Source organism: Pongo abelii, chromosome 12 (assembly GCF_028885655.2).
Source record: "Pongo abelii isolate AG06213 chromosome 12, NHGRI_mPonAbe1-v2.0_pri, whole genome shotgun sequence".
Classification (NCBI taxonomy): domain Eukaryota; kingdom Metazoa; phylum Chordata; class Mammalia; order Primates; family Hominidae; genus Pongo; species Pongo abelii.
This window is the reverse complement of record NC_071997.2, coordinates 86855186-86872957: the sequence shown is the minus strand read 5'-3', so window position 1 is coordinate 86872957 and position 17772 is coordinate 86855186. Positions and strand designations below refer to the sequence as shown.

Here is a 17772-nt window from a genome sequence, read left to right as displayed (position 1 = left end):
TTGGTAACATTAGTGAGGGATCAGGTTTAAAAAATTTCTCCAATGTTGTTGTCTTCTGCAGATTGCAATTGTCTTGCAACTGCTATTGGCAACTAAAAATGCTTTTGCTAGTTAAGGTAACCAGTCATTTCCGAACTTTTTTTCAGTTGTAAAGGCATAGAATGAACATGCACGCATGATTCAGTGTATTAAAACTAATATAATATAAGGACATTTTATAGATAAGAGGTTAGAAGGCAAACGACTCTATTTTGAGAAAAATTTGGAGAGAACCTTTATTTCAAGATAAATAAATTATTTACTGTCCAGAAGTTTATCATGTAATTATCTGGATTTTTTTTTTTCATTTCTCCGAGCTTTAGCTCAGCCTCAATGGACTCTGACTTCATAAATACATTACATTTTTCAATTTTAGAAGTCATGGGAAGAGGCACACAACTTTGGGAATTTGTGAAACTTAAAGCAAGTACTTAAAGCAAGAGATACATATTCATTTTGTTTGTGTTCTGTTTCCATTCCATTATCTTCTACTATCACCCAGGTTCATCCTTGGCGAGGCCTAGATGAGTGGAAAGTTTCTCATTTTGAAGTTAGTTGTTTTTTAATTGGTCACGCAAAAGAAAGGCTTACATTGATTTTGAAAGACAAAACATGTCATTGTTTTTTTCACTAATGCCCAACTTCTACATGGCTGACTGGATATTGTTCAAATTTTCCAAAAGAATAAAAAAGAGAGAGAAACACGCTTCTTTTGGATCTGAAGCCAGTCATGGAAAATTTCATCCTGAAAGGATAATTTTTCATAAATATGCAAGCAGCAGAATGGCAGTGTGGCTGCAATAGAATCTGCCCCAGGACTTCCACGCATAGTACTTTGCTGTAAACACGAAACTACAGGCACACATATACTCAAAAGAATACACAGTATTGGAAGCCTAATTATTTCCACTAAGATTGAGATTTTTCCCTCTAAGAGCTATACTGGAGAAAGCAATGTGTCTTACTTCACTTTATTCCACATCAATTCACAAATTTTTATAGCATATACACTCTGTGAAAGGTGGTACTTGGCTAAGGAAAATAATTCTGCCCTCACTTTGCAATCTAACAGGGAAAATAAAGTCCACATATATTAAAATCTAAGTCTGTTTGTAATAAGTGCCAAGTAGACAATATGGACAGGAAGTACTGTGGATCTAAGGAGGTCAAGCTCATGGGTGTACAGGTTGTAATAGTCATGAAGCCTTTTCAGTAGCAGTAGAACTTGAATGATGGGGTGGATCGGGATAATGCACAGAGTGGTTGCATGTGGAACACTTACAAGAAGAGGGGATATGGGGAGCTGATGACCACCAAGAACAGGGAGCCTGTAGTCTGCGGGTGTATGTGGGGCCCTGCTGTGTGGGTATTGATTGACCTCTGTAGGCACTTTGCCTTCCTTCTTCTGTGTTCCCTCCAGCTAGGGTGGAGAGGACTGGTTCAGCTTGGCTCTTCCGGGCCTGTCCAAAGGACCATGCAACATGAAGGTGAAGTCCTTGTAGAGCAAAGGGCATGAGAAGTCTCTCTTCTAAACCTAGGCTCTGCCCTGTCTCCATACTTTTATTTCATGCTGTTAGATCTGGGAAGAGATTTAGCATGTTTCTGTATTAGTAGAGCATTTGAGGGAGGTGATAACTATTAAACAAGAGAGGTAAAGAGAAACATTCAGAGATGAACAGGTTTATTGGGATAAAGGGTGAGGGTACAGATTCGAGGCTACCATTCACAGACCAGGGCTGGCTATTCTAGAAACAATAGATGTCATTAGACAAATAATGAAATGATGGTTTGGTATTGGTGTTATAAACCTCCAGAGGTTAATAACTTTGTTGGATTTCAGTGGTGGACACCAGCAATCTTAGGAGGACTAGCAGCAAGACTGGTTCTTGCCAAGTTAGGAGATGTTAGTTTGTTAGTGCTGATTGGATGGAATAAGCATACTACTGCTCTGTGTGCCCCCTTCTTTCCCCTTTGCAGGGTGTGAGAATGGAAAAAGAGAATTACACTCCTGATAACCCAAATATTCGCTAACCTGTGGTGGGGATGCTTATTCTGGCCTTTTAGGCACAAAGTTGTTTCTTTAACTGTTAGTTTTATGGTGCCCAGGGTTAAACTTTAAAGTTGGGTTGTTTACATGCTTGGGACATGGTGAACCAAACGGGGAAAGTAAGATAACAACAAGCTTGATAAAGCCCAGCCGACTTCTGCCAGTAGGCTAAAACTCACACACTCTCAGATATATACATACATATATGGCCAAGATGTCTTGCTGTTAAATGGTCTTTAAGAGAGCAGAAAAGCCTTTTTAACAAATGCACATATTATAGAGTCTTTCCAATAGCCTATACCTTTCAACTTGTGAAGATAAATAAGAACATATGGTTTGTCTCAACATGCTTTTAACAAAAACCAGATGAACACATATAAAACAATTAGAGAGTTGTCTTAGGTACCCTGAAGTTCTTATACAGGATGTTTGTTCTTCATTCAACATTTATTGACTACCTGCTGTGTTCTAGGCCACTAGGCCCTGTGTTAGAGGTTAGAGATTTAAAACTCTACTAACTTATGTATTATAATCTACACATGTCATTTAAAGACAGCATTTTCAGGCCAAGTGCAGTGGCTCACGCCTGTAATCCCAGCACTTTGGGAGGCCGAGGTGGGTGGAACATGAGATAAGGAGTTTAAGACCAGCCTGGCCAAGATGCTGAAACCCCGTCTCTACTAAAAATACAAAAATTAGCTGGATGTGGTGGCATGCGCCTGTAATCCCAGTTACTCGGGAAGCTGAGGCAGGAGAATCGCTTGAACCCAGGAGGCAGAGGTTGCAGTGAGCCGAGATCACCCCACTGCACTCCAGCCTGGGCAACAGAACAAGACTGCATCTCAAAAAAAAAAAAACCAAAAAAACATAGCATTTTCTTAATATATTTAGCCTCCTGATTGGAAGTAATTGTGATTGAGTGTCTACGGCAACGTAGTTATCCTAAACTTTAACCAGGTGATTTTAAAATCGCCATTTGGAAAATGATCCCATTATATCTATTTGTAAACTGAGTCATGAAAGAAGTTTTCAGAGTACCCAGGTAGGCGTTTATGACATACCTAAGTAGAAGCCAGCCAGAACTGTTTTGGTTTTGGTGCTTCCACCTGTGATTAATGTCTCACTTGACTCCTTGAGCCATTTCATCTGAAATTATATTCCTGAAATTCATCTGGCTCTGCTGATTATCCCTACCTGGGCCTGTGGATGAGATCAGAGAGACCAGAGCTGGGGCTATTTCTTGGTAATGCAACTGCCATTCCCCATGCATGGACACAAATAGACAATGCCTGTGGGAATCCAAACCCTAAGGACTGTGAGAGGCACGCATGCCCTGTATTAAAGCAGCAGCCTGGCTTGCTGCTCGCTAAGTGCATGGTCAGCAGTCACTACTCCTGTGACATGTATTGTCTGAGTCACTCATTTGGCACTTATTACATCCTGTCTTGGGTTATTAGTAACCTTTGCATGCATTTGTTTCTCCTCCCCAGGTGCACCGCCCCAGTGGTGCAGACTCAGTGTTCTCCTCGTCATTCAAATTCTTCACCGGTGCTCTTTATGGGCAGTAAACTTGATTTTTATTTTAATTATGAAATGGTAGTGTTTAAGCTTATTAAAATATAAGTATTGTTTATCCAAACAATCATAAATGGACTTATTAAATTTTTTACAAACAGCTTTACTGAGACATCTCTGACATACAAACTGCCCATATTTAAAGTGTAGAATTTGATAAGTTTGAACTTCATAACATGATTTCTTATTCTTTTTTTCAGATAACATGATTTCTAACTCATTTTTTACAGATAACATGATTTCTTACTCATTTTCTTTTTCAAAATGATGTTTGATGAGCACTGATTTTATAGAGGGTGCCTATCTGAGAGTACGAGGTAGGAACTTTTGAAATAACACACTGGTGGTAAGGGGGTAATTTGGTTCCCAGATAACTTTGAGATTCTAGTATTTTGTTTTGTTTTGTTTTGTTTTTTTGAGACAGAGTCTTGCTCTGTTGACCAGGCTGGAGTGCAGTGGCACGATCTTGGCTCACTCCAACCTCCGCCTCCTGGGTTCAAGTGACTCTTGTGCCTCAGCCTCCCAAGTAACTGGGATTACAGTCACACATCACCTTGCCTGGCTAATTTTCTTTTTGAGATGGAGTTTCACTCTTGTTGCCCAGGGTGGAGTGCAATGGCGCGATCTCCATTCACTGCAACCTCCACCTCCTGGATTCAAGAATTTCTTCTGCCTTAGCCTCACAAGTAGCTGGGATTACAGGCATGTGCCACCATGCCTGGCTATTTTTGGTATTTTTAGTAGAAACGGGGTTTCATCATGTTTCAACTCCTGACCTTAGGTGATTCACTCACCTCGGCCTCCCATAGTGTTGAGATTACAGGTGTGAGCCGCCGCGCCCAGCCAAGATTCTAGTTTTCTGCTACGGTAAATTGAGGTCTTTCTGACATATAGTAGGCATGAAATAAAGCCCGTTTATTGAAGGCTATGTGTACGTAGTTGTAAAGTCACCTCAGTGCTCTTTACAAAAAAAGAATATTGTACATCTTTTATTTATTTTTAGTGGGGGAATAGTTTGTGATGGCCTTAGTAACTTTGAGCATTTTATCCTCTTGACAAATCCAGCAGAGATTTTACTTCCTGAATGAAAGGATACTGGCTAGCCAAGGGTTGGTTGAAAGGTTCAGTGGGGAAAGTAAGTTGATATTCCTATCGCTGCAGAATCTCTTTGTCTCTGGATTTCCCTTTGATTTTCACGAGGACTGAGCAAGTCCTGCAGGTAATTCAGTGCCAGGGCAGGCTAGCTGAGTTTTAATTGATGCTAATTAGCACCCCCATAGACTGTGACAATTTTTTCCCCTCAAGCAGTCAGCCAAGTGGCATTAGGAAATGTGAGACATCTTTCTTTGGAATCGTCATAGGAGCAGAACTATTTTCAGGCCCAGTCTCCTTGGCAGGTCTTGCCCTTCTCAGAAATAGTGAGGAAATGAGATAAGAAAAGTAATACCCCAAGGAGTAAGGTGCCAGGTAGTTCTAGACCCAACTGTGGGCTTAGGACAGCAGGGAGAGGATGCTGAAGGATTTTTGCTCTCAAGTGCCTTTGCTTCTAGTTGGAAAGAATGAGAGATGGGATGGAATGAAGTCTGACTGCTGCATGGGAGCTGGGGAAATGCTTTGCGGGAGCAGTATTTATGGCAAGTTCAGAAGACTTCTTCTTACCTTGAACAAGTCATTAGAGCTGGAACTGTATATTGATGCCAAAAGAATAAAATATAACAAGATAAATGGTCCCAGACAGTCTTGTGTGCTCCATCCTCCCAGCTATTCTCCACTGGAGTCCAGTGTCTGCCTTTGGTGGTAGATGTTCCTGTTTCTCCATCCCTTGGCTAGATATATATTTTCCATTGATAGGCAGCGGAGTTTGCAGCCAATTCTCAATCATTTCTTGTGGTGGGGGACAGAAATAATGTGGGAAGCTAAATTCACCATCAACCCAGGAACTTATTAGCTAGAAGTTTCAATCTTCCTTGCCACTGAACACCATAAACAACTTCAGACCACAGCTGGCTTGGTGTTTGCAGGTAGGAGGGAGTGAGAAATTATGCCAGAGGTGGGAAAACTTGTCAAGGGGGTCTCTTTATTCTTCCCCTCTCCATTCAGAGAGGTGATGGTGTCTGTCTACCTCATTGAAACCTGCTCCCAGGAGCTTCTGAAGTTGGCCATTTAGAGCCCAGTGTGAATATAAGGCAGTGGGTTCCCTTTTTCAGGAAATTTGTATTTTGAATCTAGACCTCTTTGATTAACCAGAAGGCCTTGGATCCTGGTGAAGAAACCATGAGGAGATGGGGGGATAGGCAAGCATGATTCTGAAATGATGCTGGGGAGGATCAGGCCTATTTCATCTGTGCTCACATGAACACCACAGTCAAGCCTAAGGCTGGGTTTTCAGATATCTGACCTAGACTCGCTATAGGAAATATATTCTGCCTTGTGGCATAGCATGCACCATAAGGAGCAGTGGAACAGCACTTACCCTCACTACATTGAGAGGCATTTGATCTATGTTAATAACCTATTATTTTACTTAAAAAAAATGTTGGTTGAACCTACAACATCGATTTTACAACCCCCTAGTGGCATGTGACCCACAGGGCTAAGCTGAATTGCTCTTTCTGGTTTCCTGCATCTGGGCGCCTAGTCAGGGGGCAAGTTGGGACTGCACCTCGATTTTCATTTCTTTTGCCAAATGGGCACCCAGACTTGGGGCTGGGTCTGCCAGAGGTGGCAGTGCTTTTTATGATGTGTGTAAGGGGCAGTGTGTGCATCCAAGGAGGGAATGCATGGGACGTGTGTGTCCCCAGTCAACCCCATTTGTAATTTGCAAATAGGATCTGTGTGGCTGGCAGGGGGCTGGCAGTGTGCACCAGACAGAGGAAACAGAAGGTGGACTCCCAGGTGAGGAAGAGCTAGATTCAGAGGGAGAAACGACACCCGCCCCGGTTTTGGCACTGGTTAGAGAGTCTGTTCCTGGCTTTTTCCTCATGGCCCTTCTTTCACTTTGTGGTCTGAAAATTGGCCAAAAGATCAGGAAGGTGCTGAACCAAGACAAGAAGAAAAGGGCACTTGAAACCTAAACACTGGCCAATGACTCCTGGATAACCAAGATTGGGCTGAAGGGAAGAGCTAACATTCTATCTTCATGGAAAAGTCAAGGAAGATCTGTTCTCTGATGAAAATGAGAAATATTATTATTAAGTTGATCAATAGTTTGTTGAAAACTTTCTCTGTACCTGATACTAAGATACTCTGTTGTTTAAATAGCTTCTTATAGTCACTGTGGATTACAGTAATTTCTTTTTACAAAATATAAGATTTGCCCATCTGCATGAATACCCATATTTTAATTCTATGATTTGTCTTTACTTCTAGCTACTCACTAAACATACATTTCCTGAAAGCAGAAGAGATTCAACTGCTGTTATTCACATAATTACTATTGTGCCAGGAGGGAGTGTCAGGGAAGTTAACAAAACAGGCCAGGTGTGGTGGCTCACAACTGTAATCCCAGCACTTTGGGAGGCCGAGGTGGGCTAATTGCTTGAGGTCAGCAGTTTGAGATAAGCCTGAGCGACATGGTGAGACCCCGGCTCCAAAAAAATACAAAAATTTGCCAGGCATCGTGGTATGTGCCTGTAGTCTCTTGACTGCAGGCAACTAGCAGTCTTTCCCCAGGTACGGGGGGCAGTGGTATAGGACAGCTTTTAGCGGGTAGAATGTGACTCAGGCTTTCGTGGACTGCGTAGTATTTGGATGAGCCTGGTGACAGTCTGCACACTATAGACTACAGCACTCTGCTGTGACAGGTATGCCTGAATAGAACTTACGAAGATCCTGCTCTGGCAATTTAGTCACTGCCTATCCACGGATAGAACCCTGACTACTCAGTAGTCACAACAGACAAATGATAGCTTGGCAGGTTTTGGTTATTATTACTATTTTAAAATTTAAGTATACGAGATTTTGCATCAATCATATAGAGAATCACATATGGAAGTTCTTAGAATGGGATCTTAGTACCTTATCTTGTATGTGTCCTGTATAAAACACACAGCTGATCCTATGAAGCCTGGCAAGTTTTAAAGGGAAGGAGTATGCAAGCAGAAACCCAGAGGGCTTTAGCAGGGTAAATGTAGTTGGAGAGGCCTAGAGAAAAACTTTTCCTTCTTTATAATTTTCCTGCTTCTATTCTGTTTCACCTAAATCCCAGAGCTGAAATCAGCAATTTAATTGTCTTCCTTTCTCTTCTTCCGTAAGGGTTTGCAGAATACAGAGCCAACAGGATTACATGGGGCTTTAGGGGGTCATGCTGCCAACAAGATAAGGAGGTCTACTACTACTGCCTTTATTCACCATTTTTCTGTGGGCACTAGCTGATGCACTTGGACAAAAGAGAAAAAGGTATACGTGCAGAAAGAGAGAAATTGACTTATCGTGCATATGATATGCTTATATGCTATACAATATGCTATTTATTACAAACAATAAGGTAATACAGTGAGGTGGCTTGACATAGAATTAATATACAAAAATAACCTTAGAGAAAAACAACAAGGTAGAAAATAGAATGGAAGCAAATGCTTCATTCATGGTCAGGATAAGTGAGAATAATAAAGATGAACTAGCTCTGCCAGATACTGAATATTTTAAACCATATTATGGTTTAAACTATATTTAATGTACTAAATATAGTTTAATATATTTAAATATACTAGTATATTAGTAGATGTGTAGTATATTAATATACTGAATATAGTTTAATATATTTAAACTATATTTAAGTAGTGTAGAATTGATACCGTATAGACTGAGAAATCAGTAGTACAGAATAGAAATTGAAAATTGGCATCCAGAGCCAGACACCAACATAGACTGAAAATTTGTCTTTGGTGGCATTTTATATCAATGAAGAATGGTAGATTATTCAATAGTTTGGGACAATTGGTTGGCCTTCTGGAAAAACAAAAATTGGGTCTATACCTAGTTTCTTCTGCCAACATAAATGCCAGATGAATCAAATATTAAATATTAAAAGCAATGGAAGAAAAAGGAGAAATTTAAAAAATCTTGTGGTGGTACAGTCTTCCTAGGTATAACACAACCATGGAAATCTAAAAGAGAGAGATTGATATATTAAATTTCCAAAAACAAAACAAAACAAACAGGTTTCATGGAGCCCAAGTCCCTGAAAGCTTCATGGACCAACATAAACAAAGTCAAAAGACAAACAATAAATTGAAAATCACACATAAAAACCAAAGGACTAATATCTTTAATTTATAAAGTGCTCTAATAAATTAGTAAGAAAAGATCAATAACATAATAAAAAAATGGAATAAAGATATAAACAGACAACTGACAGAAAAAGAAATATAGATGACTCTTAAATATACAGAAAGATATCCAACTTACAATAGGTTACCATTTTTATTAACTGTTAGAATGATAAACATAAAAACATTTATTGTTGAAGGTGGAGGGAGCCAGACATCCATGCATAATGGGAACATAAATTGGAATAACTTCCACAGTGGGTGTTTTGATAATCTTTATCCAAAAATGCACATACCCATGAAGTCAGTAATTCCACTTCCAGAAATGTTATCCCACAGAAATATTTATGTGTGAAGATATATTTGAGAATATTTCTTGCAACATCTGAATGTCTTTCATTACTCTATGTTTCATTTTGCTCATCTGTAAGGTGGCAATAGGGATTTTAGCTTCCTGACACTTGAAATGGCTGGTATAGGAGCACCTCAGAAACAAGCTAGGCTGCTAGAAAGAAAAAAGGTATTCTCTAAATTTAGAACATTATTCCGATATTTCAGAAAAAGGGAGAGTCCTAATTATAAGGTAGTTGCACTGTGCTTTGTAATGCCAGGGCAGAAACAGCCCAGGTACTAGGTTCTCGCTTGCTTTTGTGCTCTGTGTGGAAGCATGTTGGAGACCAGTGTGATGGGAGTGGCTGGTGGCCTTTGTGGTATGGGGTCCTCAGAGTTGGAGCGTTAGCACCCAGAAGATGTGCTCATCCTCACTAGGAATCTAGCTCTGGCCCTCTGGCAGTGTCTCAAGGGAGAAGTTTCTCTAGGGCCATTTTCTTGACGCCCAGCAAATAAGAATCCCTTGTATTTGACAACATTACGTTCACACCAAGATTAATTTGACTCAGATAATGATGCCACCTGTTACACAGTCCATCAGCATAATTATAGGTGAGGAAATTGCTAAGAGAGGTCCCTGAGCAGTTGGAGGCCAGAAGGAAATATTTTCAATTAATTAATGGCTGGGCAGGTAAATTTTTTTAATATTAAAAAAATTAAGAATTCCCTAGTGTAAGACGTCATGGCTGCCAACTGTCTAGAAAGGGGTACATATCAGAAGAGGGTAAGCTGAGATTCATGGATGTTCAAACTTTGGTTGTAAGCTCTTTTCTTCTTTAAAATATTATTTTAAAGACACTGTGTTAGGTTTTCTTCTTTTTTTCCCCCTTAACCCCAAAACAAACTCTAATAAAATAACCATTCTGTGAGTTTATAAGTTGCAGAGGCTAGAATTTAGCAAAATGAAAATAATTTAACTTGGATGAATATATTATGCATAAGGAATTGAGCATCAGTCTGGGCTTTGTTAATGGCGAATGCCTAAACCACCAAATGATTCTGTTGTTTTTGTGGGTTTCTTGAAAGAGACCAAGTATTTAGACTCTCCCTGACTTATGTAACACTTCAGCTATTGCATTGGTAAGTCAAGAAAAATAAGGAACAGAGAACAGAATTTGAAATAAAGCTTCCTATCTGGGTTGCAAGGATACACTTTCTAATTATTTGTTATGATAATTTTATCAATTGCACCTACTGCAAGTGCTCCTTGTCCTTGGATCAATGTGCATTAGCCAGAGACTCTCTTATCAGTAAGCTTCTGAATTGCCTGTATGAGGCACAAATCATTGGTTGCTCATCCACAACATAAGAGACTTGATGTTGGCCTTTTGGGAGCTCATGTTTCAAATCAGATTAGAGATAATGTGGCCAGAACTAAGAACACAAGGAAAAATGAACAAAATGTTGTAGGTATGAATGTGCTATGGGGCGTGCTTTGTTTAAAGCAAACCTCATAAAAGAAGAGCAGGGTTAAAGAAGCCTATTAAGTTAGGGATCACTTATTTGCTTTACAAGAAGGGAGTGACTTAAGCACAGCTCTTGTGGCACATTCGGAATAGAATTTGACTTACAAAAAAATCTAGATCACAGATTCCGAGTTGAAAGCATGTCATACAAGTGAGATAAAGAACAGTGATGCCTCATTTAACTGGGGAACAGATTTCAGGTAACCTTGGGCAACCAGAATATGATCATGAATCAGAAAGTGCTGTGGAAGAATAGAAAGAATGGAACTGAACTGAATGGCCAGGGGTCTGGCCTCCCACGACTCCCAATCCCATTCTCTAGACCTTGTTTCCTATTGGTGAAAAGAAGGTATTAGACAGTTTCAAAGTCTCTCCCCTTGTTAAAAATTGATAATGTAATCTATCCTTTATTTGTTTTTATATATTTTATATATTTATATATTTGCAATATTTAAGAAAAGATTTAATTTAATAAATATACATAGCAAAGCATTCAAACAGTGAAAAGGCAAATACTTAAAAGTTTGTTTTCCAGCCAGGTGCGGTGGCTCACTTCTGTAATTCCAGTGTTTTGGGAGGCCGAGGGAGGTCAGGCATTTGAGACCAGCGTGGGCAACATGGTAAAACCCTGTCTCTACTTAAAATACAAAAATTAGCCAGGCATGTTGGTGTGTGACTGTAGTCCCAGTTACTTGGGAGGTGGAGGCAGGAGAATCACTTGAACCTGGGAGGCGGAGGTTGCAGTGAGCAGAAGTCACACCACTGCACTGGTGTGACAGGCTGGGTGACAGAGCAAGACTCCATCTCAAAAAAAAAAAAAAAAAAAAAAAAGCTTGTCTTCCCCTTATCACAGACTCCCACTTCCCTCTCTAGAGACTAGTTCCTTGGATATCCTTCCAGAAATATTCTGTGCATTCTGTAAACTTATGCGTATGTCTTTTGGAAACAAACAGGAAAATCATCATGCACACTGTCCTGCTTCTTGCTTTTGTTACTTACCAATTTTGGAAATTGTTATGATAGGCTCATATTGATCTGCTGTCTTCTTCTGAAAGACTCTACAGTGTAGTAATCCATAGTTCAATACTTAGTTGAACTAGAATCTTGGTAAATATTTCATTTATTTCATAAATCTTCTCTTCAGTTCCCTGCAGCTCTAAATTTCTATGACTGTAACATCTAAGTTAAAAAGATGTCTGAGATGTCTGAGTAAGAAAAAAAATAGTTGTTGCAAATCACATGTGCTGCTTCTCTTGGGGGATAAAGGCCCATTTGTTCTTGGTCCCTGACCACTGACATGTATGGTGCAAAGCAAGGGCTGAAAACACTGGTCCATATGTCAGCAGGGGCAGGGGGCGAAGGAAGCACATTTATTCACAGTGGGGACAGGCCTCTTGCATTGTCAATTTTACCCGTGTGAGAACTGTTGTTCCTGTTGGTGACTGGGTCACTGATAGAAGGTTAAATCAGATTGGAGACAAAAACTGCACTGCCTTTTAAAGCAATATATACATGTAAGAGGTTTTTCATGTTTAAATGTTAAAAAGTCATTTGGGGTTACAGATGAACCTCTTAAAGAGAGGGCTGTGTATATCGTGTGGGAGCCGGAAGAAAGGGAGTTGTAGAATTTGGGAGGTAGAAGGTTTGAGTGAGTTTCCCTCTCCGTATAATGATCTGAAGTGAAGAGATCAATGTACTTTTTTAGGGCTGGACTGGGGCACAAGTGGAAAGGCAATCATAGACCATCCAGGTGCTCCCAGAGTTCCCAGAGTTTAGGGACAACTTGGCATGGGCCGTGCTGGCTCACTCTGAAGCAGATACAGCACATGCCTTAGGGTGCCAGCAAAGTTGGGGCACTGCAAATTTATTTTGGAAATAGTTTTATGTTTAGTATTTACCAAAAAGCTTCAAAATAGCCATCATGGGAAAAGCCTGAACTTCGCTGGATTTCTTTCTCTTATGGCTTAGGATTAGATTTATTTAAAATTACATACATGGGGAGCATTAAGTTTCAGGACTAAGGTTCTAAAAGCTGTACCCAGGCCAGAGTGGGGCCTTTGGAAACCAGTGAGCTGTGTCCGTCAGTGGGCTGGGCGGTTCTCCATTACAATCTGTGAAGGGAAGAATGAGCTGTTTGCATTTCCGTGGCAGGAATAGTCATTTTGCCACCCTCAGATTTGATTTCCTCAGAGGAACAGGCTGGGTGCACCTGTTGCTGGTCTGCAGTGTCTCCAGAGAGACTGTGGATTTTCACTGTGACTCATGAGAATTATTTATGGCCACCAAGCTGGTGGACACCAGCAGACTGAGTGACGCAGGCTCAGAGAGTGTTTCCCCTCTGTCCATCAAAGGTTTTTCTGGAATGCCTTCAATATATTGGTTTTTAGCATTTGTGCAAGAAAGAGAAAAGAGAATAACTAACTGTCTGGCACATTCAGTAGTGTTCTTCCCAGTCCATTCATTCCTAAAAGGCTTTCAGTTCAGGCATCCGCTTTGTTGAATTGAAAGTGCCTCAGTATCAGTATTGGCATCTTATCATTATACTCCACTTCGTGTTTGAAGAGAGACAGTTTTTATCAGCCTTCCCTCCCCACGCCCCCTTTAATGAATCTAATTTCTGCTGCTGGTATTTGGTATTTGAGGTCATTAGCTCAGTGGAACAAAGCCCTGTGCTAATGAGTACAAGGTCACAGCTTTGCATGGAGGCGGCACTCTTTCCTGTAGCGGACACCTGCAGGCCCAGCCAACTGCTTTGCCAGCATTTCCATGAGGCATGGGAAGCCCGGTGAAGAGGGTACAGGTGGCTTAGAACTCAGCCCATCTCTGTCCTTCTCTGGACACAACACACTGCCCTGAGGTTCTACTGACTATGTGTCCGTTGTTCTATCTTAGGAAAATGATAGTTTCAGTGTTAATAATAACAGTCAAGCCTCAGAGGTTGTTTTTTTAAAAAATCTTTACTCATGGAAAAAGTTTCTTGGTGTGGATGGTTCATTTTTGTTCATGAATTCACCAAGAAGTTAATGAGTTTTAAGGACTCTATGGACAGTGAGGAGTCTACAAAGGTAAATAAGATGCAGTTCCCACCTGTCTTAGTTTCTCAGGACTGCCATAACAAAGCACTACAAACTGGGTGGATTACAAGCACAGAAATTTATTACTCTTACTTCTGGAAACTAGAAGTCCTAAATCAAGGTGTTGGCAGGACCATGTGCCCTCTGAAACATGTCAGGGAGTTTTCTATTGTCATTTCCACCTTCTGGTAGCCCCAAGCACTCCTGGGCTTGTGTTAGCACCGCTCTGCTCCCTGCTCTGCCTTTACAGGGCCCTTTTCCTCTCCCTGTCTTCTTCTCTTCTTATAAGGACACTCATTGAATTAGGGCCCACCCTAATGACCTCATCTGAACTTGATTACTCTGCAAAGGCCATATTTCCAAATCAGGTCACATTCATCAGTACTGAGGGCTAAGACTTCTACATACATTTTTAGGGGACACAATTCAACCCATAAAACCATTTGTCCTCAAGATGCTTCCAATTCAGTGAGGGAGACTGATGGAAAAGATGATGGAATCAGTGCTACAAGGGGCCCAAGCACTGTGCTGAAGAGTCCAAGGGAGGACACACACACACACACCCCCACCCATGCACACACACCCCACACACACCCCACTCCACCCCACACTAAACACACATCTATCATATGATGTAGAATCGGTCCATTCTAAATGCTCTGTGGGTGAGTTTGCCCTGGCATGTGGGCTTGAGGGATGAGTGGAATTTTAGTTGTAGAGAAGTGAGTGGTGCAGGGTGTTTCAAGCTGAACATGAGCAATGTCATGAATGAACTTTTGGTCTGGCCTGGGAAAGAAGATGCTTCTGGTAACAATGTAAGGGAAGGATTGGACGCTGGAGACTTGAGGCTGACTGAGAGATTCTGCAGGGGGCCAAGGTGGCTCAGGAGGCCTGAACTTGGAAGTGGTGATGGGATGAGAAGTCAGGAACAGATCCTGAGGAGTGCAGGGTAGGGGAGTAAAGTAGGTGGGAGGTGGCAATGGATGGGTGGGTGGGAGAAGGTCGGAGGTGACTGTCAGATTTCCTGAAAGGGCCGATTGGGAGAATGGTGAAGACTTTAGGCAAGTTAGGGGGTTCAGGCGGAGAGTAAACTTGAAAGGAAGATAAGTTTGCTCGTAAAGATGTTGAATCTGAGATCATTAAAGCTCCAGTGTAGGTGCCCAGCACCAAGTGAGAAACTCGAGATTAGCATTCTGGAGGAGAGGCCAGGGCTGGACGTGAGAATGCCAGTGTGATGGTTGGAACCATGGGGGTGGCTGAGGTGACCTGGAGAGAAAGTGGACAGAAGAGAAGCAGGGCAAGGCCCAGGTTTGGGGAATGCCCTGAGGCATGGGTAGGAGATGGTACAGGCCGGAAGGGCAGGGAGGAAAGTCGAGAGGAGACAGTCACCCAGCAGGGCTGGGTCCTGCCTTGAACTAGCTGAAAAGAATGGAAAATGAGGAGGCTGTCAGATCTGAGAGCTGATGTTCTGTCTGAGGGGCTGGTCTCAAGAAAACTCTCCACAAAGTGACTGGGGCAGAATCCAAATTGCAAGAGGTTAAGGAGAGGTGGAATAAGGCAGTCGAGGTGGACCGTCGCCCCTGAGAGGTTTGGCAAGGAGAAGTGAGAAGGCATGGACATCTGAAGAAGCCAGGTAAACAGAAGGAATTTTTAGTTAGGGAGGAAGATAGAGAGGACAGTACATTGATAGGGCGAGTTCTGGAAAAGATGGCGGGTCCTAGGATCCATAGCAGGGAGAGAAGTTTGACTGAGACTTAAGGGAAGTTAGGGAACATATAGGGAGTCGCGGTGTGAAAGAAGTCCGACTCGTGTGGAAATGTTTAATCCATGAGGGTCACTCTTCCAGCCACCTGAATCCTGGGGGATGGAATTTTTGACCCATGGACACAGATTTTGTGGTTATTTATCTCTGCTATATCCTAACGATATGAGGATGAGAGGCTTACACCTCAGCTCCAAGAGCTTCCCATAGCTTCTTGTGACCATTTCCAGAACTAAGGGGGAGCTCTGGCATTCTAGATAGGCTTTCTCTAGCCCCAAGTATTAAAGCCAGGTAAAATGTCTCATCTAGGAAACAAAAGTAGGAGCCTGAGCTGGAAATAGCAATTATTTTCCCTTCATCACCATCCAGGTGAAGAACTATGCTTTCCCCTCTCCCCTGCCTCTCTCTAGATCTGAATTTTTGGATCTGGATATGGACAATGGACAGAAAAGTAAGGATGGGTTCAGGGAGCATGGAGTGTATGACTTCAACCCCATGCCACACTTATTGGGTGCCAAAGACTTCACTCCAGGCCTTCCCCATCTAAGTGCTAACAGACACAAGAGGAATGGGTTTCCTGTCTTCATGGGACTTATATGGGACTAACAGCCTGTCCTATGCCAGTGGGCAAGACAAGAATTCCCTGCGAAATGAATATGAATGAGTTGTGTGGTTGAGGAAGGAGAGGCAAAGTCAACGTTGCTTAGAGTGGCTGAGAAAGGTTCAGGGAGGACATGAGTGAGACTTTGAATGGTGGGTGGATTGGATAGATGGATAAGACATGGAATAGCATCTTGGGTGGATGGCCAATATGCTGGAAGCAATGTGGTGTGTCCACGAGACAGTAAGACCGGCAGACTACAGGGGAGTGTATCTGGGGGTGAACGGTGATCAGGTAGGACAAACCTGAAATGTGGAGGGTTTTAAATATCAGGCTGAGTAGTGTGGGCTTTTTCCTGAGAATGGCTGAGAGCTACTAGAAGTTAAAGAGAAGGAATCACATGAGGAGATCAGTGTTTTGGAAAGAGACCTGCCTCTCCCTTCTCCTTCAGTTTGGCTATAAAGAGCGAACTGCCTCATGTAAGATGCACTGGCCCTGCCCCCTGCCCCTGTGAGACACATACAAGGTGGCAGTTCCTTCTCCCTGTTTTTCCTGAGTCAGGAAACTTTCTCCCAGCAGCTTGGATGTATCCCTTCAAACTGTACAGAACGAAGGTTATTGTAAAGTTTGAGGGGAAAAATCTGTTTTTCAGTGTTTCTCCTTTTCTCTGTTCTTCTTGACTTTGGTCTCTTCCCCTTAGCGTCTAAGGATCTTGGTAACATTCCTTTTTGGATTTTCCCTGTTCCCACGATGATTTTAATGAAACCATCACCACCCACAGAAAAGAACCCAGAGTCAGGCTGGAGGTAGAGAGGTCAACTGCATTACAGTCTTTCTTTCCTTTTCTGCAGGGAGATGGTGTATGCGTTAGATAAATGTACCACCACTTTACAAAATAACTACGCATCGCAGAGATCCTTGAAGAAATCCTAAAATAACAATAATAGAATATGTATAATAGGCTGGGCGCGGTCGCTCATGCCTATAATCCCAGCACTTTGGGAGGCTGAGGTGGGTGGATCATTTGAGGTCAGGAGTTCGAAACCAGCCTGGCCAACATGGTGAAACCTTATTGCAGCTAAAAATATAAAAATTAGCCGGGTGTGGTGGTATGTGCCTGTAATCCCAGCTACTCAGGAGGCTGAGGCAGGAGAATTCTTGAACCCAGAGGCGGAGGTTGCTGTGAGCTGAGATCACGCCACTGAACTCCAGCCTGGGCAATGGAGTGAGACTCTGTCTCAAAAACAAAACAAAACAAAACAAAAACCAATAGTAGAATATATACCATGCTTGTAGGATGCAAGATCTCATGGGGAAGAGGGTGGAGAGCAGAAAAAAGAAACAGATTTTAACGTCAGGCTGACAAGAGTTTATTGTACACATCAGTGGTTAGAATAATTACTTAAAATTTTTCTTTTTAGAATTTTTTTTTTTTGTAGAACAGGGGTCTCACTGTGTTGCCCAGGCTGGTCTTGAACTCCTGGCCTCAAGTGATCCATTCACCTAAGCCTCCCAAAGCAATGGGACTATAGGTGTGAGCCACCACAC

General features: G+C 41.9%; 1 protein-coding gene across 2 annotated transcripts in view; it reads left to right on the top strand.

Annotated features, from left to right (window-relative positions):
* The window catches only part of PRKCE (protein kinase C epsilon), a 532372-nt gene that overhangs the window by 25998 nt on the left and 488602 nt on the right, over positions 1-17772 (top strand). The window lies entirely within an intron of this gene.